The following is a 23706-nucleotide window of genomic DNA, read 5'->3' as shown; positions in this document are numbered from 1 at the left end:
GGGCGAGGTGGGACCCGCGAGCCTACTGCCCCGCTGTCACAGGCACAGATCTATCTAGATAGCTCCATGACAAGTATTCACACTAACACTGAGTTTGTGAAAATACAACCTTTCAGCCTTTGCAGCCTTTGAGTAACGTTACTTCTTTGCTGCCATGATAAAACGATGGCACCATTAGAAACATTTTTATTAATATATTTGGGAGCAGTCACCAATGTGCTTTTAAACTAAGCAAATTTTAACTCAGACAATTCACGTCAGAGGGCAGACCCACTCCAGAGATAAGGTGGAGCTTCATAATGAGTAAGACGGATAACATTAACATTGTTTCTTTATTTGCATGACAATCTGAAACATGCATATTGCCCAACCCTGCATACTGCCAGGTGGTAACATATAGGATATGCCATACAGCACAAGTACTGAATTCTCTTTTCAAGTGCCTCACAGCTCCCATTTGATGCTTGACAAATAAGTTGCAAATACATATTCATTGGTATTTAACTTAGGTTCCAATACCTTGTGTACTGAAAATGATTACGTAGTTTTTACTTAAAATTCAGTACTTCAGTTAAACATATCAAATAGGGAGTAAGAATCCATCCATTTTATAGGGTTGCAAAAATAAAATCAATTAAAAAAAATACTTCTTAAGCACTTACTCATGTATTTACATCGGTAAATTAGAAATCTAAGCTTTTATGGTCAGTGAAGCAAAGTGGGAGATACAAACTAAATTAAAACTCTTTACTTGTTATGCAGTAAAACATACTTTTTTTTTCCAGGTTGCAGTGTAACCATGAATTAGAAAAGGGAGAATATAATCACACTAGTTTTGAGAGTTACCAAGTGACTCATCCACACTAAATTAAATAAGAATAAAGAAAGCCTGAAATGGTTATAAGAGAATAAAAATTGCTTCTCTTTCAAGGAGTTGTGGGGTTTTATTTATTAATGCGCAAAAAATGCTACATCTCCTCTCAAATGAAAGAGATGAGAAGAAAGCTAGCAATCACTGAAATCATCACACCAGAAGCTCTCCTATCTCTGCCTGTTAGGCTACAGAGCTCAACAGTATCAGGAACTCTAGCCTTGAGAAGGGCAAGCATGGTGAGAGCCATGGTTTCCTTTCCTCTCTGGAATTGATATACTTGGCTATTTTAATGCACTTGTATACTTTTTAAATAGCCATTAAACAATTTTCAGAATCGCATGTATTCTTTGTACACCAGTCTGTTCTCAAAGTCTCTTATGTCTTCCAGATGACCCCACTATTCTATTGGTTTGCTCTCATGAAACCCAAGAATTTGATACTAGCAAGCACACTAGTGAGGGTTAAATGGAAACTGCCATTCCACATGTCTTCAATTTAGTTCATCTAATTCTCTGATTCTGAAAAAGTACAAAGGCAAAAATGATTTTAAACACTGTTGAGATTATGCAATGGTCAATAGGGACATAGGAAGCAAAAAAGGGCACATTTGAGATTTTATTTGGGTATATATTAATGTAAAGAATTTTATTTGTCCTTGATAGAAAACCTTCAATTTATAACTATAAATCAAAATTGCAATCCTTGCTCTTTTTATATTCTTCCCCTTCTGATGGGAAAATACTGATGGTAAGTTTTTAGGATCAACTATCCTCAGTTACAACTGATTTTCATTTGTATATGAAATTTCCAAAGACTTCTTTTCAGATTATTGCAATTCTGTCTAGACTATCTGAGTGCAAGAAATAATCCTTAAATGAAAAATGCACCATACGTGAAATAGTTTGTTTCATAAATAGAGCTGCAAGTCAAACTGAAGAAAAAATAATGGAGAATAAAGTATGGTTAGTGTACATTAAGTGCATGAAGCTGGAAGTTAATATTGCATACTGATAAAACAATAGACCTTAAATACCAAAAAATAAAATAAAATAAAAGTATTTTCCTATTATAATTTAAGAGTACAATTAATGTTGAGATTACAGTAAGTTGCAAAGTAGTTATTCATAACTGTAGGAAATCTAACAAGTCCTGGTTTCTGAGCCTAGGACAGGGCAGTCCTGGATAAGTGTACAGGCTGGAGGATGAGAAGTTGGAGGTCAGCCCCACAGAAAGGGGTCTGTGCATTCTGGTTGATGCTGAGTTGAATCTTAGTCAGCAGTGTGCTATGGCACCCAAACTGTACTCTGGGGTGCATCAGATGAGGGCAGGGATTGTGTCACTCAGATCTGTGCTGGTGCAGTCTCAACTTGAGCTCTGTATGGAGTTCTGAATGAAAAAAAGTGAGAATTACATAAAACTACTAGGGATCATCCTAAAGAGGGATTTGAAGATGGTGAACTGCCCAGAAGGCAAGGCACATGAGGAGTTTCACATATGTGTCCACCAAGTGAGTTTAATGTTGTTGTTGCCCCCCTCCCCAAGGTGCCTCTGTACAACAGGTATGAGGTACTGGGTGAGGAAGGCCTGTCTGAAGGTGGGAACAGCCTGCTTAGTCTAGACATGCTAACTAAACCAAACTACAAAAAGCCTTTCCCCAACGCAAAGACTACTTCACTGAAGAAGAAGATGCGAATATTGGTTGTGATTTCTCCCTACAGGGAACTGAAGGTCCAATATGCTGAGCAGACCCTCTTCTTAGAGAAATCTGCTTTCTTCCTGGGGCTTGGGAAAGGGATGTCACCAGGACACTACCTAGGCTGGGACAGCCAAGGGACCACAACCCCTTTACTTATACTTACTGCTTTCTGATATAGGGAGAAATGATGCAACTACATGTGAGTAAAGGGTTATCAAAAAAGATTTCAGGGCGTTGGAACAATGACTAAAGGAACTGAATGCAGAAATGATCCTTTCTTCTCTGCCTCCCACATTGGGTAAGGACACATAAACAAACCAAAGGATCATATTTTTAAATACCTGGCTTTGTGGCTGGTGCTGTCGCCAAAACTTTGGGTTTTTGCCAATTAACCTACATGGTACTGGGTTGGATGGGGTTCAACTTTCTCAAAGGGACAGAATAATGTTCTGGGAAAAGCAGGTTATGCTCACTGGGAGGGCTTTAAATTAGGTCTGAGGGGGGACAGGGAGGATAGTGAGCCTTTCCATGATAAGATGTGGAAGACATAAATATATTAGAGGGACAGGGTGCTGACAGGGGCCTTGAGAGAAGTAAATACTCCTGGAAGAATAAAGCTTCAAAAGAAACAGAAGCATGAAATCAGATTATTTACTTAAGAACAAACAAACAAACAAAAACAAAAGCAGAACAACAACAACAACAAAAACCTGCCTTCTGTTATCTTATCTTCATTATATTGTTGTGTTTTTCTTTTCTTAAGCTACTTAACTGTTTGCTATATTATCAAGATTTCCAGTGATAGATAATATTTTAATCTAAACTTCTAATATGGGTATCAGACACCTTCTGTGTGAAGGCTGAGTTTCAATTTCACTGTCAAGATGGACTAAAAGAGACACAAGTACTCTGCTATCCTTCCAAAATCTTTGTATTTTTCATATTAACAGAAAAATAAAACAAAAAACCAAAGAGAATAAGAAGACAAGTGAAGAAATCCAGTAAGAGAGAGCTAACATAATGTAACAATTTTCACATTCCTTTAGACACTCATTTATAAAACATTCTTGTGTCTTATTTATTTATTTTTTTTTTAATATTTCAAAAGACCAGGTGTTTAGAACTGTCTTCATTCCCTGAGGAAGGAGAACAGCTTTCACATTCAAGTAGAAGGACATATAGGCATGTTTGAAGACAGTCACAGCTTGTAATTCTGCCTCTGGGGATCTCTCAGTAGTACTTTTCTGATGAATTTGAAAGGAATATTCTAAATAAATATATTCAAGGCACTCTTTCTGAGATATGAATTTTCCATCTGCTTGTGGGTTTTGGTATGACTTTTTGCATTCTGAACTCCTTTAATCTCCAAGTACTAGAAAGAGTCCATGTGCTTTTCATTGATGTTTCCCATTGCTATACTACGTTTAGTTATTTTTGCTCATATCCTGAGAAACACAATAGAAGATTCTTAACCCATGACCTTCCATTGAGAAGATAAGTGATTTTTGAAGTATGGGCTTTTCCTAGGACAGCTAGGAGTAAAGAAAGGCAAATTGACTAGAGATTTCCTATGTCAAAACCATCATTGGTAACTTCATCAACCATATGAACTGTTGACTTCAGTGAATCTAAAATAGTTTAGAATAGTTATATCTGTTCTCTTCCCTTGTGACATGTTCAGAGTACTGCAGCTGCAGCTGGAAAGTTAGGCATCTATTAGTGTTGGATAGCAACAGTAATAATTTTCCTTCCTTTTTGCTAAGCATTACCTGCTAATTCCTGACTTGCTTAATAATATATTTTTTTCCTTTTCTTAATATCACTACTCAGCAGCATAAAAAATAAATAAAATAAAATATAAAATAAAATAAAATAAAGAAAAGCAATAGTCACAAAATGATTTTAGATACATCTTCAGAAACCTTTCCAGATTTCTATTATTTTTAATGCAGAGTCCAGCAGTGGGCCACAGAGATAACTGTGTATGTAGCAAAGGAAAGTAATTATCAAAGAATCATAGAATCCTCTGAGTTCTAAATGACCTTTAAAAGTAATCTAATTCACCTGTCCTGTAATGAACAGGGACACCTACAGCTTCAGCTGGTTATGCAGAGCCTTATCCAGCCAGACCTTGAATGTCTGTCTACAGGGACAGGACATTCTGGACAACTTGTTCTAGTGCTTTACTACCGTTATTGTAAAAAATGAATTGAATTCTTCCTTGCTGAAAAAAATGGCACCCATTGACATTCATCAATGTTTGCTGAACACTTATAGAAATCTAACAGTGGATGTTAGCACAGTGAGGTAGTGGGTGGTGCGTTCCAGCAGTGGCAACAACAGTGTGATAGACAAGCCATATTTTGGACAGCCTTGCAGACTTCTACCAGTGCAGCATGCAGGCTCTCGTTCATTGCTGGTGAAAATGCACAGCTAACGGTGGTGACTATGTTGAAAAATAGTGTTTTGTAGCTGAGAATGTACGCTGTCAAATAACATGATTGTGTTGAAGTTTCCACATAAATCATAGAATCCTTAGGAGTTAGGAGGGATGTCTGAAGGCTATCTAGGCCAATTCCCCTGCAATGAACAGGGACACCACAGCTAGATCAGGTTGCCCAGGGCCTTATCCAGCCTCACCTTGAAAGTCTCCAGGGACAGGGCATCAACCACATCACTAGGCAACCTCTCCCAGTGTGTCACCACCCTCATTGTAAAATATTTTTTCCTTATATCTTACCTAAATCTAACCTCTTCGAGATTGAAACAATTTCCCCTTGTCCTGTCACCACAGACCCTACTCATGAGTCTGTCCCCCTCTTTCCTATAGCTCCCCTTTAGATACTGAAAGGCCACTATAAGGTCACTTTGCAGCCTTCTCCAGGCTGAAGAGCCCCAGCTCTCTCAGCCTGTCCTCATACAAGAGGTGTTCCATTCCATGGATCATTACTGTGTTCCTTCTCTAGATGTGCTCCAACAGGTCTATGTCTCTCCTGTCCTGAGGACTCCACATCTGGACCCAATACTCCAGGTGAGGACTCACCAGCACAGGCTACAGGGGCAGGATCACCTCCCTCAACCTGCTGTTCATGCTTCTTTTGATGCAGTCCAGGACATGGTTGGTTTTCTGGGTTAAAAGGGCACATTGATGGCTCATGTCCAGCTTCCCATCCACCAGAGGTGTGTTGCCAGCACCTCTCAAGGCAGGAGGTCTTGATTGCATAGGAGACTTGTTACTAATAAACCATTTTTATGAAGCAAATAGAATAATTATTTATTGATGGAAATTGAGATAGAAGATTGGTAGAAATGCGGAGACCATTGTTTGCATATTGGATTTAAATGCTTTTTAACTGATACAATAAGAGCAGAAGTACCTCAGAAGCTTTTCTTAACTTATTAAACGACTTTTCTTCTTTCTCTCTTACTAATGCCACAGTAGAAATAATTACAGTCTTCGTACACTAGGACCTGTTTTCAAATAGATACTTAGCTAGGTTCCTACCTTTTGGTATATGAGTAGTTCTCAGAAATTAGCAGTGCTATGTGCTATGTTTACAACTTGGATAACTTGCTTATCTGAAATAACTGACTGACATGAGGACATGGGTAACTGCAGCGATATTGGAAGCTTATGAATCTTACTGAGAGCAGAGTTGAGTTCATATTCACATAGAGTACCTTCAGTAGTATTTGAATGTTTAGTTTATCCATAAGTTGTTAATCCTGAGCATTTAGGATCTCTGCTCCTAGACCAAAGTGTCCAAACTAACATGCTGTATTTGTTAAAGACATCTTGGCTTGTCCTGATTTGGAATAAGGAAAATACCTGCTAAACCTTTTAACTATGCTGAGACACTGTTTTTCTCTTGAGATGCATTACTGTGATTCTGGGGGACACTATAGAAATCTTGTTTTTCCATGTTTTTCTTTTTTCATACTATTTCTTAAAAAAATTATTTAGTGAGGAAAGAATGCAGTATACAATCTATAGTGTTACTGATTTTGGATTTCCAAGCTCTCTTCATCCCAAGGCACTTGCCCACAGTTGAGAGGCCTGGCTGCACCCTGTGGTGGGGTCATTGGAGCTGACTGGGTCAGCTGTGTCTGGCACAAAGCAGCTGTGGCCTCACCTCTCACAGCACTGTGGCAGTCGGTGCTGCCACCTCAGCACCTAAACTTGGTACACTCATTCAAAAGTGTGTTTGCTTTTCTAGGGTGGACATTATTCCCTCACCTAAATTCTAAGAAATAACTGTACTATGTTTTTCCTAGCTTCTCCTCACTCCAGCTCTGTTTTTTTGTTTGTTTGTTTGTTTTTGTTTTTGTTGGTTTTTTTTTTAACCAATTGATGGAAAACAATTCCTAAAAGGAATAGTATAGTGATTTAATGGCCTAATTTATTTGCAATAGAATTTTCCTAAATTTAATTTTATGCTGTGTTATAAAAGTTGGAATATTTAACATTTAGTCAATTGGCAACTAGTCATCTGCAAGTCACTTTTTTCTTTATGCAGTACGGGGTATTTTATCTGATTCTGGTATGTCTTTTTAATTATTATTAATTTTGGTAGCCAGGATTTTTAGAAAAAGGAAGTGGTGACATTTTGAGTCTAGCTTTGCTTTGTATCAGGCTGCTAGTTGTATCACTGAGCTGAGATTATAACCTTTATGGACACTGATTAAAGGAAAAATTATATGTCAACAGAGTGCACCTCTGCTATTAATGGCCTCATGTTTTCTTACTGGTGTAGAAGCAGACAGTGGAAATTTTAATATACAATGTTAGAGGTCCAATGTTTATTTTACATCACCTACTTGCTAGTGAAAAGGATGTATAAGAGCACAGAGGATGCTGGTTGTGTGGTTTCCTTGGTATTCAAAGACCCAAATTCCCCAGGAGAGGGTTGGCAAAAAATGGTGAATCTTGCGTATTTTTTTCTGTATATATGATATTAATATTTCCCTTTTTCAGTAAGAAGAGTTGTTCTTAGTATCACTAGCTTTCTTAGGAAACCATATGATCTTCACTATTAATACGTTCCTATTCATCAGTGTGGTATATCCCTTTCTCTAGAATTAGTATAAGAAACTAAAATATAGCTTGCGAATATTTTTAGGAGAAAAAAAGAGTGGGAAGGCAAGGGAACAATGATCTCTCTGTCTTCCTGCCTTCTTAATTTCTTGAGAGTATTTTGAAACCATGTTTACAGATGTTCAGAACACCCGCAGGAAACATCTTTACAGTTGTTTGGTAAACCTTTGTAAATACATGCAATACAGTGGTACAAGCACTGAAGCCAGGAATGGTGGTTGGAAGATTTGTTTTGTTGCTCACATACTGTTTGACCTTAGACCTAACAACTCAATGTCTGTGAAACTCATTCTGTCTGTAAAATGGAGATAATATCCATAATAACCTCAGAAGTCTGTTCTCAGAACAAATTTTTTACGTACAGATCCTTTTAAAATAAAAACAATAGATGCACTGTTTTTACATCTCAAAATATAAATAATAAATATATTAAAAGAGAGACTCATTGGCCAAATGAGAGCATTATGATATCTAATCTAAAAAGAGTTTAGTAGATCTAATAAGAGTTTAGTAGATACAGAACAGACTCCCATGAAATAGTTCAATTAATGAGTTCTCAGTCAGGGTCATCGTGAAACACTTAGAAGGTTATTTACTCTTAATATCAAAACTTACAGTAATGGAAGACAACACCCTACAGAAGACATCCAATAGTAAATTATGCTTACTCTTTAAAATAGGCTTTATTTTCACTTAGGCTTTATCTGATTTGATCCTTTAGTCATTGGATCTCATTATGCCTTTTGCTTTGTATTAAGGAATAGTTCACTGTTATGGATGTCTTCTCCTTTGCAAGTTCCTGGCAAATTATGATGGAACAGATACACTTACAGAACATCAAAGTAATCAGATAATTAAGCCAAACTTGGTGGTGGTTTGTCTGGAACAGCTTGCAAAATGACATTGTGATTTGGTTTGCAAAATCTGTACAGGCTTCCTTTTAAACGTACTGGTATATTTTTTAATTAGTTCTTCTCCCTCTATCACTGGTGTGAACAAAACAAATTTAAATAACAGTGTGGGTTTTTTGTTTGTTTCTTTGTTTGTTTTAATTCATCCTTTTGCTGTGTCACTGTCAGGATCCAACCCTTCTGGAATAGTATCACTGAAATGTTTCCAATTATCACTCATTACGCATCATTATCTAGCTGGGATTATATATTGTACCATAACAGAAAACTTTCTGACAGTCTTCATTGTGCTTCATATAAACTCAGCTGTAACTTAATTCACAATGACATAAACAGTGTGATAACGCAATAGCTGATGCTTCTATTTAAAAATTGTCACTTCTCTTTTTGTAAAATAACATCAGTTCAGATAATCTGTGTGCAATTCACTCTGATTGCTTACAATAACTTGTTATAAATGTTAAATAGCTGTCATGTTAATCTATCATAAGACACGATGAATATGTAGTTTTTAGGAAGAGTGCCACATGAGTTCAATCCATCTTTGAACATATACATTTTTTACAAGGAATCTATTTCATGCTCATACACATACAACACAGTTGTTTAGCTTTGTTTATCTTTGCATAAGCTTGCTTAAGAATATAAATAACATATTTTAGAGAAGAAAGAAAGAAGGGTAGAAAGAAAGTAGCAGTAGCACATCCTTGTTTTCATAAATTCTCTTAGGAAGTTAACTGAGTTTCATTGAAGAGAATGAATCAACGGTCCTTCATAAAGAAAAAATCAATTAGAAAGTCATTACCTAAAAGTTAGCATTCAGAAAACAAAATTCCATTTTAAAGCCAATTAGACTACATGTCAGTACTAAGTTGAATTGCACTTACACTGATGTATCCAAAATCACTAACATCCTCCATCTCTAAGAAATGTAGAGGGTGAAAAAGAACATGTTATAGACACTACTGAATTTTCCTTCACAAGCTATCTCAAGCAGCAGATGACTTCTCTGGGCTTTCTAAGAGCTTTACTTTGTCTATCTCAAGTGTTACTGTTGTTACTGAAATTAGAGCACTTGAGTCAACACATAGGACAGCAGCCACTCCTGTGGAATCCAGGAGGGCTATAGGCACAACAGAAATCCCATGAGTGTCTTTCTCCCAGTAGCTTGCTGTAGTCCTGGTATGATTTGTGTTTTATGCCACACTGGAGAGGCAAACGGTGCTAAACATTGAGAAGAACTACTGAGCATCTCACAGAAGAGCTGAAGTCCCCTCCTGTGGATGTAATGGGACAGTCAGTCCTATTTGTTTCCTTAATGACAGCAACTAGGCTAGCTAACTTTCCATGCTTGGGTCTGCATCACAGAAGATTAATATATCACTTCCTGACAGGTTTGTTCTGAGTAATCAGAGGCACAAGAAATCATTCCCTGTAAGTCAGATGCTGTAGCTTGCAAAATTAAAGTAACATTCTGGAACGGGCTGCCACATCTGTTGGAGATACGGTCAAGGATGCTGCAGCGAAACTCCACTGCACAACAGGCTGGCTACACAACAAGCTGAAGACAGTAGAAAAACTGTCAATGCAGCCTTACATTCTTTCCGCAAGGACAACCCCAACTACATCGTGTATCTTTATATGGACAATATTTTGGTTGCTGGTAGGGCCATTGAGCAGGGGGTGGAATATGATTTAGCATACAGACTTGAACTAGTGGGGTTGAACTTAGCCCCGGAGAAGGTCCAGCGAACAGGCCCATACACTCATCTAGGGACGGTTATTAAGGAGCAGTCTTTGTCCCCACAGCCTCTCCATATAGACGTGCTGGTATCAACTTTAAATGACCTGCAATGCCTGGTCGGCAGTATACAGTGGGTCCATTCCTTTTTCCCGATACCCATGGAGGAGCTTTGCTGGGCAGTTTGCCCGCCCAAGGTCTCATCCTTGGTTTGCTTCCATGCAGCCTTTACCTTGCCTTCCCGCAGTACCTCTAGTCACACGGCCCTTGCAGAGCCTCACAGTTTTCACCGATGCATCTGGATGCACAAGCCAAGCGGTATATGTGTGGTTTGAGGGCGGGGCATGGCAACATGCCTAGAAAGAGGAGGGAAGTAGTCTCCAAATGCTGGAACTGAGCACCATAAAGGTGGCATTAACATGCTTGAAGCATTCCCCCTTAAACATAGTGGCAGACAGCGAGTATTGCTTCATGTTGATCCAACACTTGGCTCGTGCATTGGCTGTCCTCACAAAGGTAGCCCAAGATATCCATACTCTCTCATCCTCTTGGGCGGCTTCCCTCTGTGTCACGCACATATGAAGTCACACTGGCCTCTCTGGGTTAGTCTAACAGAACAGCCGTGCAGACATTGCAGCTGGCAGCCCCACAGCACAAGTTGCTTTGGCCACACCACCTCCTGATTTGTTCACTCAGGTGTGGGCTTCGCATCAATTTTACTACCAGGGCGCTCGCGCCTTGGCTTTGGCAATTTGATCTCTCTCTTGCTGCGGCTCACTCTATCATTGCAGTGTGCCCAGCATGCCAGACCATTAGGGGGGGTAACCCCTGCTGTAGTGATTGGGGTGAATCCCAGGGGTCTACAGCCGAAACAACTATGGCAAGTAGATGTCACTGAATTTAAACCGTTTGGCCGACAGCTCCACATTCACGTAGCAGTGGACACCTGTTCGCGAGCCATGGTCGTGTTACTGATGACGCACATGACAGCCCGCCAATCTGTTCGACACCTTCATTTGGTCTTCACAGTTCTCGGAGTCCTGGTTACAATTAAGACAGATAATGGGCCTAACTACCAGTCACAGGTTTCCAATGGTTTCTACAATTACGGGGGGGTTCGCCATACAGTCAGTATCCTGCACAACAGCACTGGCCAGGCGGTTGTTGAACGCGCTCACCAGACGTTAAAGAATCAACTCGCGTGGCTAAGGGAGGGGGAGATAGGAATAGCCCAGGTGAGTTAGTGGGGAAGGCTTTGGTAGTACTCAACCAAAGACAGACCTCAACCAAAAATAGACCTCAAACCAGGCCTATTTATATGGGATGGTGCAAAAGATTTTTGAGACCTTCTGGATCGGGCCCCAGATCATCTACAACACCCATGTGACTGAGAGACTAGCATGTTGGGTGGCAAAAAATGCAAATTGCACATTCCAAGCTCTTTCATCCATAGCTCAGGCAATGGCCATCCTTGATTCAGGACTAACCCAGACTAAAATGGTGATTGACTTCCTTCTCACATTGGCCTAGGCTGTGCAGAAATGGAAGAACAGCTGGGAATGGAGGGCTTTTGCTGCCTTGACTTTAGCACCAACACTACAACCGCTATCGACAAAGTAAGAAAGGAGGCCAAGGACATTGATGAATCAGTACTAAAGATCAGAATAGGTAACCACTGGAACTTCTTGTCTAACCTGCTTGGCCTCCCAGCTAGGCTATAGAATATGTTAGCCATGGTAGTAGTTATACTAGTCGTGATACTGCTTGCATCATGCTTAATTCCGCTTGTAATTTCGCACTGTTTGCCAAACACTAAGTGAGGCAGTCGATCATATGCTTGCTGTTAACCTTGTATTGGGGGCATGAGAAGGGAATGGCTACCAGCCACTTCTACAAGAAGACCCCGAGACTGCTAAATAGCTGTTTGTGCATAAGGAGGGGGGAGATGTTGGAGATATGGTAAAGGACGCTGCGGCAAAACTCTGCTGAACAGGAGGCTGGCTGCACAGGAGGCTGGCTGCACAACAAGCTGAAGACAATAGAAAAACATCTTGAATGATTCGCTACCTGGGGGGGGAGTCGGCGCATGGGCGCATGGGGTTGCGGAATGGGTGTATGGGTTTGCATGTGCATGGGAATTCTTCTGGACTATAAATCTACATAGCTAAGATAATAGATTGAGAGCTGACCCCATGGCATCCATGTCTGTGTCACTCTTCCCGGATGGGGTCCGGCGGTGGGGGATCGTTGGTGCAGGGAGCGGCTGCGTCAACAACATACCACTGCAAGGGATGGGGCATTTCCACTGTATCACAGTTTCATAATTTTTGTAGTCGGTATTCCACATCATAACATCAAGTAGTGCACTGGGAGTTAAAGAGTTAATATTCCAGTTCTGTGGATTGTTGATCGTTCCAGATATACCTGTCTCAGAACAAAAGAAGAGCTATATACCCCAGAGAACTCCTCATTTCCGTTTTCTGTTCAGAGGGAAAGATAAAAGTGTTTAAAAATCACAAGATGTCTTCTTTTTCCTTTCTGCTCATCTCTGCAGCGTGTGTTCTCCCTATCCATCTCACCTTCAGTGTTAGAGTAAGGCCTTTGGTTTTTGGACACTCTCTCTCATTTCATTTGATTTCTTAGCTTCAATTCCAATTATATTGTATTATATTGTATTATATTGTATTATCTTGCATTTCAGTATCTTATTTAGTAAATTAACTTTTCATCTCAGATCATTGCTGCTTTTTCATTTTTAGGCCCATCTCTCTACCCTTCCCCTTTTTCCCTTCCCCCTTTCCTGGGGTGTAGGTCTGTGGGTTCCCCAGCCTCGTTAGTTATAGAACCAGGCTGAAGTGGCCCGTAAACACGCTGCATCTACCATTAGAGGTTCAATCCTAAACACACTAGATCAAGAGAGAGAAAAGGAGACACAGAAGTCTGAATTCATTACATATGTTTCTGAACACATATTCAACACGATACACATTTTAGATACCTAAGATGCAAATGACATGTATTTCATTTCAGAAATGAGATGCATTTCTAAGCTGAGGTAAAAACTATGTTCAACTAGAACAGCTTAATTAGGGTGCTTAGTGCCAGAGATGCTTAAGTAAAAAAGACATTCCTATAGCTCTGTAGATATGACACAGTGTGTAGGATGTATGAGATGAGACAACAGCTGCTGGACAGACAAAATGCCTGAGTATGCCTCAGCTGTGAAAGATACCTAAATTCAGAAACATAATTTGCCCTATATGCCTAAAACACTTCAGTATGAGATTTATACTACCATAATGAGACAATGAGATTCTGGAAACTGAAGGGGATGTGAGTAGAGAGGTGACGGAGGATCTACCAAGGAAGGAGCCTAAGGCGAAGCAGTCACCCTCATGCCTTGAGACTGCCTCTGTCAAGAAAAAGAAAGAAAGAAAGGTGGTTGTGGTCGGTGACCTCCTTCTCAGAGGAACGGAGGGCCTTATATGCAGACTGGACCTGAGCCATCGGGAAGTGTGCTGCCTTCCTGGGTCAGGGACATAACTAGAAAACTCCCACAGCTGGTTAGGTCCACTGATTATTTTCTTTTCCTCATACTTCAGGTGGGCAGTGATGAAATAGCTAAGAGAAGCCTGTTAATTATGAAAAGAGATTTCAGGGGTTTGGGGCATTTAGTTCAAGGAGCAGGAGTGCAAATGATCTTCTGTTCTACACCTTCAGGGGCAGTGAAGGACACAGAATGGGCTTGGAAAGCACAAGTAATGAATAATTGTCTCAGAGGCTGGTGTCAAGGCAGAAACTTTGAGTTCTTTGATCACGGGGCAGTTTACTCGGCCCCTGGCCTGTTGTCCATGCATGGAAACCACCTATCTCAAAGGGGGAAACAAATCCTATTGCAGGAGCTAGCAGGGCTTATCGACAGAGCTTTAAACTAGCTACGATGGGGGAAGGGGACAAAACAGGGCTCACAAGAGATGAACCTAGGGGAACAATGCTTGAGCTGGGGGTGAGGCAGATGACTCGGCTGAAGTGCATCTACAACAGTGCACTCAGCATGGGCAACAAGCAGGAGGAGCTGGATACGACTGTGCATCAGGCTAACTATGACCTAATTGCTATTACTGAAACATGGTTTCAGTTATGAATCATGGATGCTTACAAGCTCTTCAGAAGGGATAGACAAGGAAGGAAGGGTGGTGGTGTGGCCCTTTATATTAAAGACTGTTTTGATGTTGAAGAGCTTGGGGTTGGGAATGTTGAAGTTGAGTGTCTGTGGGTAAGGATAAGGGGGAAGGCCTGTAGGGGCGACATCTTGGTGGGAGTCTGTTATAGACTGCCTAATCACGATGAAGAGGACGAGGCATTCTATGAGCAGCTTGTGGATGTTGAACGATTGCCAGCACTTGATCTCTTGGGAGACTTCAACTTCCCTGATGTATGTTGGAAATATAATGCAGCACAGAGGAAGCAGTCCAGGAGGCTTCTAGAGTGGGTGGAAGATAGCTTCCTTACACAGCTGGTACAAGAGCCTACCAGGGGTGGTGTCCTGCTAGACCTGCTCTTCACTAACAGAGAAGGACTGGTGGGAGGTGTGAAGGCTGGGGACTGTCTTGGGCAGAGCAACCACAAAATTCTAGAATTCTCTATTCTTGGAGGTGTCAGAAGGATGACTAGCAAAACTCCTATCTTGAACTTCCAGAGGGTGGACTTTGATCTGTTGCAGGGGTCTCTTGGGAGTTGTTCCTTAAGGGTAAAGGGGTCCAGGAAGCCTGGATGCTCCTCAAGATGGAAATCTTAAAGGCATGAGAACAGGCCTGAATGCCATAAGGCGAGCAGTAGAGGAAGAAGACTGGTGTGCAGTCTTCTTAATGAACCGGGAACTACTGTTGAGACTCCGGAAGAAAAAGAGAGTCTAGGTCCACTAGAAGAAGGGGCAGGCTACTTGGGGAGATTACAAGGAAGTTGCTAAGGTATGCAGGGCGGGAGTTAGGAAGGCAAAAGCCCAACTTGAGCTCAGATTGGCCACTGCAGTAAAAGAGAATAAGAAATGCTTTCACAAATATATCAACAGTAAGAGAAGAACTAAGGAGAATTTCCATCCTTTACTTGATGCAGCGGGGAATGTGACCACTGAGGATAAGGAGAAGGCTGAGGTCCTCAACACCTTCTTTACATCTGCCTTTAATAGGCAGATCAGTTATCCTCGGGGCACTTTATGCCCTGATCTGGAAGTCTGGGATGGTATGCAGAATACACCCCCGGTGATTCAGGTGGAGACAGTTAGAGAGCTCCTCCTCCATCTGGACTGTCACAAGTCCCTAGGACCAGACGGGCTCCACACTCGGGTGCTGAGGGAGCTGGTGAGGGTGATTGCCGATCCGCTCTCCACCATCTACCAGCGCTCTTGGTTATCTGGAGAGGTTCCAGAGGATTGGAGACTCCCATTTGCAAGAAGGGCTGTAAGAAGGACCCGGGGAACTACAGGCCTGTCAGCCTGACCTCGGTACCTGGGAAAGTTATGGAGCAAATCATCTTGGGTGAGATCACACCGCATGTGCGTAGCATCCAGGGGATCAGGCCCAGCCAGCACTGGCTCAGACTGGCAGACTGTGCTTGACCAACCTCATCTCCTTCTACAACTGGGTGACCAGACTGGTAGATGAGGGAAAGGCTGTTGATGCAGTCTACCTAGACTTCAGCAAAGCCTTTGACATGGTCTCTCACAGTATTCTCCTGGGGAAAGTGGCTGCCCGTGGCCTGGACAGGTATACCCTTCTTTGGGTAAGGAACTGGCTAGAGGGCCGTGCCCAACGTGTAGAAGTTAAGTCCGGCTGGCGACTCGTAAAAAGTGGTGTCCCCCAGGGGTAGGTACTGGGGCCCACCTTGTTTAATATCTTTATTGGTGACCTAGATGAGGGAATTAGAATTGAATCATAGAAGCGCTCAGGTTGGAAAAGATCTTCAAGGTCATTGAGTCCGACTGCAACCTAACCAAACTTACCCTAACTCTAACAACCCCCTGTTAAATTATGTCCCTGAGAACCACATTTTTAAACACATCTAGGGGGGGTGACTCAACCACTTCCCTGGGGAGCCTATTCCAGTGCTTAACCAGCCTTTCTGTAATGAAGTGTTTCCTGATATCCAATCTAAACATACCCTGGTGCAACTTGAGGTCAATTCCCCTTGTCCTGTCACCAGTGAGAAGAGACCAACCCCGCCCTCGCTGTAAGCACCTTTCAGGTATTGGAAGAGAGCAATAACGTCTCCTTTCAACCCCATTTTCCCCAAACTAAACATCCCCAGTTCCTTGAGTCTCTCCTCGTAGGGCATATTCTCCGAGCGCTTCACATGCCTTGTTGCCCTTCTTTGGACCTGCTCCAGCACCTCCATGTCCTTACTGTACTCAGGTGCCCAGAACTGAACACAGTACTTGAGGTGAGGCCTCACCAGTGCTGAGTCCAGGAGCAGGATTACTTCCCTGGTCCTGCTCACCACACTGTTCCTGATACAAGCCAGGATGCCATTGGCCTTCTTGGCCACCTGGGCACACTGCTGGCTCATGTTCAGCTGACTGTCCATCAGTACACCAAGGTCCCTTTCCATCAGACAGCTTTCCAGCCACTCCTCCCCAAGCCTGTAGGGCTGCTTGCGGTTCTTGTGACCAAAATGCAGGACCCGGCACTTGGCCCTATTGAAATGGTTTGCCTTGGCCCATCAATCCAGTCTACCCAGGTCCCTCTGTAGTGCCTTTTTCCCCTCAGGCAGATCAACGCTCCCTCCCAAGTTGGTGTCATCTGCAAATTTACTGAGGGTGTACTCAATCCCCTCATCAAGATCATTAATAAAGATGTTAAATAGAAGTAGCCCCAGTCCCGAGACCTGGGGAGCACTGCTCGTGACCGGTCACCAACTGGATTTAACTCCATTGACCACAACACTTTGTGCCCAGCCATCCAGCCAGTGTTTCACCCAGCAGAGCATATGCCTATCCAAACCATAGGCAGCCAGCTTCTCCATGAGGATGTTGTGGGGCACAGTGTCAAAGGCTTTACTGAAGTCCAAGTAGACCACATCGACAGCCTTGCCTTCAACCACTACGCGGGTCACCTTGTCATAGAATGAAATCAGGTTTGTCAAACAGGATCGACCATTCATAAACCCATGCTGACTGGACCTGATCCCCTGGTCTTTAACTGGTCCATGATGGCTCCCGAGATTATCCATTCCATAACCTTCCCCGGCACCGAGGTGAGACTGATAGGTCTGTAGCTACCAGGATCATCTTTCCAGCCCTTTTTGAAGATGGGCGTCGCATTTGCCAGTCTCCAGTCCACCAGAACATCCCCGGTTAGCCAGGACTGCCAGAGAATGATGGAGAGTGGCTTGACAACCACATCCACCAACTCCCTCAGCACTCTAGGGTGCAATCTGTCTGGCCCCATGGACTTGTGAGCATCCAGCTTTTGGAGCAGGTCCAAAACCATCTCATCGTGGATCATGCAGGGCGCATTCTGTTCCCCATCCCTCTCATCTACCAGCGCAGGGGGCTGTGTTCCCAGGGAATAACAACTCTTACTATTAAAGACTGAGGCAAAGAAGGCATTAAGCACCTCAGCCTTATCCTGATCCTTGGTCACCAAGTTGCCTTCAGCATCCAACAAGGGAGGGAGATTCTCCCTAGCCCTCCTCTTGCTGTTGGTGTATTTATAGAAATATTTATTGTTGTCCTTTACCTTAGTGACAAAGTTCACTTCTAGCTGGGCTTTGAGTTTTCTAATTTTCTCCCTGCACAGCTTCACTACGTACCTGTAATCATCCCAAGTAGCTTGCCCACTCTTCCAGAGACCAAAAGCTTTCCTTCTGTTCTTGAGTTCAAGCCAATGGTCTCTGTTCAGCCAGTCCGGCCTCTTTGCCCGTCAGCTCATCTTCCGTGACTGGGGGACGGTCAGCTCCTGCACCTTTAAAATTACTTCCTTAAAGTATTCCCAGCCTTCCTGGGCTCCCACGCTCTCCAAAACTACCTCTCAAGGGACCCTCTCAACCATGGTCCTAAAGAGGTTAAAGTCTGCCCACTGGAAGTCCAAGGTGGCAGTTCTGCTGACTCCCCTCCGTGGTTCAACAAGGATTGCGAAATCTAGCATCTCATGATCACTCTGCCCCAGGTGGCCTCCAACCTTTACATCCCCCGCAAGACCTTTTCTGTTAACAAACAGCGGGTCCAGGATTTTGCTTCCCCTTGTTGGCTCCTTCACCAGCTGTGTCAGGGAGTTATCTCCCACACACGCTAGGAACCTCTGGGACTGTTTCCCGTCTGCTGTATTATAAACTCAGCAGATGTCTGGGAAGTTGAAGTCCCCCACAAGAACAAGGGGGAGTGACCTTGAGACCTCCAAGGAGGGAATCCAGAACTACCACGTTATATTCTTTTTGTTGCTCAATTAATCTTTGCTAGTAAAATCTGTGCTTTAAATAGTATGTTTTTATATTAAGTTTTCATACATTAATATTGATTTCTAAATCAAAATATACCTAAGTCAGGTTTCAGTGTAAGATAGCTGTATAATAGCCAGTATTAAATAAATTGTTTGAATGTTTATTTTACAACTTGAATGTCTATTTTGTAACTGTAGCTCCTTTTCTTTGGCACTACTTGAAAAAAAAAAGTCATTTTGTGTCGCATTAGAGTATATAGACATCTTAAGTCATTGAATGTGTTTAGGAGCTGGTTCATCACATCTGACAAGTGCTTGTAAAAGAAAGCAACTTTATCGTATCTTTTACTCCAACAGGCTTATCAGTAAATCATCTCTGTTTTCATTGCTCATCATTCATAAATGGAAAAAGCTGTAGGCTGACATGCATATTTGCTGTGTTAAGGGGAAATTAACTACTGCATTAAGCGATAAGAATATATAAGTAGTTGATTTTAATCACACCTTTGTAAAGCTACATTACTGAAAGCAGAATTAAATCCATAGGTCTACCCTGGAAAATTGTGTGTGGAGCTCTGACTGTGCAATTCCTTTTTACAGCTACATTAAAAATCTGAGTGCTTGAAATATCTGAGCGAGTGACCAGAACTCTTTAGGCTCAAATGTGATGCTGCATTACTAATCAGAGGAATGTTTATCAATTCAGACATCTGTAAGTTAGACACTATACTTCTATCTAAACTCTGAATTTTAAATAGACACTTTTTCTCAGAATGTAAGAATGTTTTACCATTATATGCATTGACACATTTTAGCAACTAGTCATAAATGAGCAGATTTGTAGAAAGAGTCAAGTATTAAGCATTATCTGAATTACTGCGTCTAGGTCTGGGGCCCCCAGTACAAGAAAGACAGGGCGTTGTTAGGGGATAGAGGAGAGCCACAGAGATGATCAGAGGGCTGCAGCACCTCCCCTGTGAAGACAGCTGAGGGAGCTGGCCTTGTTCAGCCTGGAGACTGGCAATTCCTCTCCCTAGCCCTGAAACACGAAAGTTGTTTATAAAAACACAGCGAAACAGAGTCTGTCTGTTACCAGATAAACATAGACTTGTTTGGCACAGATAACACAAAGAAAAAAAAGAAAGAAAACTTATAACTATTGTTTATGAAAATATTGACTGAAGTATGTTAACAAGACAAAAATGGTAATGGTGATAAAAGAAAGATGAAACAGTTGTGAAATGTTTGTGAATGGTATTAAATTACAAGTTGGAACAAGGTTTCTGACCAGCAGCAGGGGTGGAATTCTGATATAAACTTCAAACACAATTACTGGTGCTAAGAATTCTATCTAAGAGTCTAACTTTGTGAAAGGAATTACAGAATCTTGTTGCTATCTACAGCTCAGTGCTAGATATGATCATTTAAGAAGTCTCTTGCAGATTCCTTTCAAATACCTGTATGTTTTGGATATATTTTTTTAACCTATATATAAATATTAAAATATTCTATAATGACACTTCAGTGAAATTCAGTAAGTTTCAGGATTGGATAATATCAGAATTCTTCAAGAAGCTAGGAAATATCTTTCCAACAAGCTACTAGCTTTAGCTTTGTTCACTGTTACAGAAAGTTAAACAGAACAGTTGTCAAATACCAGGTCAAATGATGTTTGATTTATTTTAGTGCAACCTCAGCATGTTTGCGGATGACACCAAGATGTCTACTGTAGTGGACATACCTGAGAGACAAGATGCCACTCAGAGGGACCTAGACAGGTTTGAGCAGTGGACCCAGGAGAACCTCACGAGGTTCAACAAAGCTAAACACAAGGTCTTGCACCTTGTCAAGGCACACCCGCTATCAATACAGTATGAGAGATGAAAGGATTGAACATCATCCTGCTGAAATGAATTTGGGGGTTCTGATGGATGAGAAGCTGGACATGAGCCAGCAATGTGCCCTCGCAGCCCAGAAAACCAACCACGTCCTAGACAGCATCAAAAGAAGCATGGCCAGCAGGTTGAGGGAGGTGATCCTGCCTCTCTACTCTGCACTGTTGAGGCCTCACTTGAAGTACTGTGTCCAAATGTGGAATCCTCAGTGCAAGGGAGACAGAGACCTGTTGGAGCACATCCAGAGGACAGCCACAAAAAATGATCCATGGAATGGAATAACTTTCCTATGAGGACAGGCTAAGAGAGTTGGGGCTGTTCAGCCTGGGAAAGAGAGGTGACCTGGTAGCAATCTTTCTGTTTCCAAAGGGTAGCTATAAGAATCACAGAATCATAGAATTGGTAGGTTGGAAAAGACCTTCAAGATCATCAAGTCCAACCACAGCTCAAATATACTACCCTAACTCTAACAACTCACCTCTAAATCATGTCCCTGAGCACCACATCTGGACGTTTTTTAAACATGTTCAGGGATGGTGACTCAACCACCTCCCTAGGGAGCCTATTCCAGTGCTTAACAACCCTTTCTGTAAAGAAGTTTTTCCTGATATCCAACCTAAACCTCCCCTGGCACAACCTGAGGCCATTTCCCTTTTTCCTGTCACATGTCACCAGGGAGAAGAGACCAACCCCTCTTGCTGCAAAAGAAAGTAGAGCACAGACTCTTTAGCAGGGTCTGGGGTGACAGGACAAGAAGAAATGGTTTCAAACTAAAAGAGGGTAGATTTAGGTTGGATATAAGGAAAAAGTCTTTTACAGTGAGGGTGGTAAGGCACTGGAACAGGTTGCCCAGAGACGTGGTGGATGCCCTGTCCCTGGAGACAATCAAGGCCAGGCTGGACCAGGCTCTGAGCAACCTGATCTAGCTGGGAATGTCCCCACTCATTGGAGGGAAGTGAGACTATATGACCTTCAATGGTCCTTTCAACTCCAAGAATTCTATGTCTCTATGATATTCAAATACCCACTACAGTAGTTTTCAACATTTACTACCTAAGAAATAGTTCCCCAAAAATGTTCTCTTTTCACAGACTGAGAAAAACAGTGTGAACTTGACACCTGGAAAGTGAGTGATTTTCCTGACATAACAGTGTCTCAAATACTAGAGGCTCATATTATATTTTTTTTTTCTCATGAAAACAGGAAATAATGATAAGAATAAAAAACCAAATGTTTATTATTTATTTATTTCTGTTTGTCTAAATCTAAGCCTCTGTTCACACACTGTGTGTGGCAGCCCCATTATCATCTTGATGCATCTACTTTGTGTTTCTGGTGCTGGGTAGTCCAAACGGAATACAGAACTTTACATGCAGTGTTGCAAATACTGAACAAAGCACAGGCTCATTTGTGCAGCCTGGTGGCTGCGCTCTTGCTAGTACAGTCTAGTATGGTTAGCTGTACTGTGGATGCATACTGCCAACTCTTCTTCAAGTTGTCATCTAATACATTTTCTGCAAAGTTGCTTTCTATCCAGTCAGTCTCCAGTTGGTGCATGGGTTTATTCCATCCCAGGTGCAAGACAGCTTATGCCTTTACAGAATACTACAGTGTTTCTGTTAGCCCATTTCTTCAGCCTAGTAGAGCCACTTTGAACAGCCCCTCTACCCTTCAGAACATCAGATGTTTCTCCACAATTCATCTATAAATTGCTGGGTGCATGCCATCCATTGGTTCATTAATAAATGTGTTAAACGTATTATCTCCTTATTGTTCCAAGAGAGGTAACTGAACTGCCACTCGTAACCTGCCAAAAGTTTGTACTACTTTAAGCCCAGTGATATAAGAAACTCTGTAGTCACCTTACAGTACAGTTATGAAGTCTGTACCCAAGTTATCTGGCTATATGGATACAAAGAGAGGTATATTCATAAAAGCCTTGCATAAGTCAAGGATGCAGCAATCACTGATTTTACTTTGTTCATCTTCCCATATTTCAAAAAGCAAATTTTTGAAGAACTTAGGACTTCTATGAGTGGTGATGCATAGCTTCTCTCTCTCTTTTTTTTTTTTTTCCCCCAGAAGAAATGTAACCTAATTAAAAAACAAAAACAAAACAAACAAACAAAAAAACCTTGGTAACAGGAAACATTTACGTCAACAGGTACAATTAATCAAGTATTTTTCTTCTAACACTAAAGAAAACAAGCATTTTCTGAGAACTCCAGTGAAATTCTATTTTGTTGGATAGATATGAGCTCCCCAAATAAGTCCCCATAACAATTTTTTTTTAATTAGCATATGCAGATGCACAAGGAAGAATACACACCATTTTGTCTTTTCATTTGATGGGATATTAAAAGATGACAGCCATTACATATTTTATTGCTAATCATGGTCAAAATATTCTAGTTTAGAACTCGCAAAAGCTCTCAAACAAGTGACAGGGTCTAAAGTGAAATTCCAAATGGACATTTTCCATTCACTCAAAACTCATTCATCAAGTTGGAGACAGATTTAAGACTTAAATATTTGAATCATTCCTACCAGAACTCCAGTATTTTAAAATTTGTCCCAGAAAATTTTTGTCTCTCTTCTAATTGGAGGTCCTTGAAAAAATTTAGTTTATTCTCCATATGATTTTATTCTTGTTGTTTTGGTTTGTTTCCATTATGCTTCCTTTGAATTTTTATTCCATTTATCTTCATTACCTTCCTCTCTGTGTGCTGCAAATTTAAAATTCTCCAATTTGTTTTAACTTAATTTCAACTGTGGTCACTAGCAACAGCCTCTACAATTGTAAGATTCTGATAACCACATTTTATCACACACACTCACACCCCTATTTCTACAGTGGAATAAGGTCAATGTGCCATGAAACAAACCTTCAGCTTCATGTTTGTAATTTACTTTTTTTTCCCCAATGTTTCTGCTTTCATGTTTATGAAACCAAAGAAAATCACCTGAAATTTCATTCTCATCTCTTCGCTACCAAGATCCCTAATGCTCTATGATAATTTTATTTTATCTGAAACTTTATCATTAGCAGTGAAGGCTTG

General features: G+C 41.4%; 1 protein-coding gene across 3 annotated transcripts in view; it reads right to left on the bottom strand.

Annotated features, from left to right (window-relative positions):
• CNTNAP2 (contactin associated protein 2) overlaps positions 1–23706 on the bottom strand; it is a 909905-nt gene that overhangs the window by 548491 nt on the left and 337708 nt on the right. The gene's annotated exons all lie outside the window — the stretch shown is intronic.

This window comes from Gallus gallus, chromosome 2 (genome assembly GCF_016699485.2).
Source record: "Gallus gallus isolate bGalGal1 chromosome 2, bGalGal1.mat.broiler.GRCg7b, whole genome shotgun sequence".
Taxonomy (NCBI): Eukaryota; Metazoa; Chordata; class Aves; order Galliformes; family Phasianidae; genus Gallus; species Gallus gallus.
The sequence above is the reverse complement of the archived record's forward strand: the minus strand, read 5'-3'. Positions and strand labels throughout refer to the sequence as shown.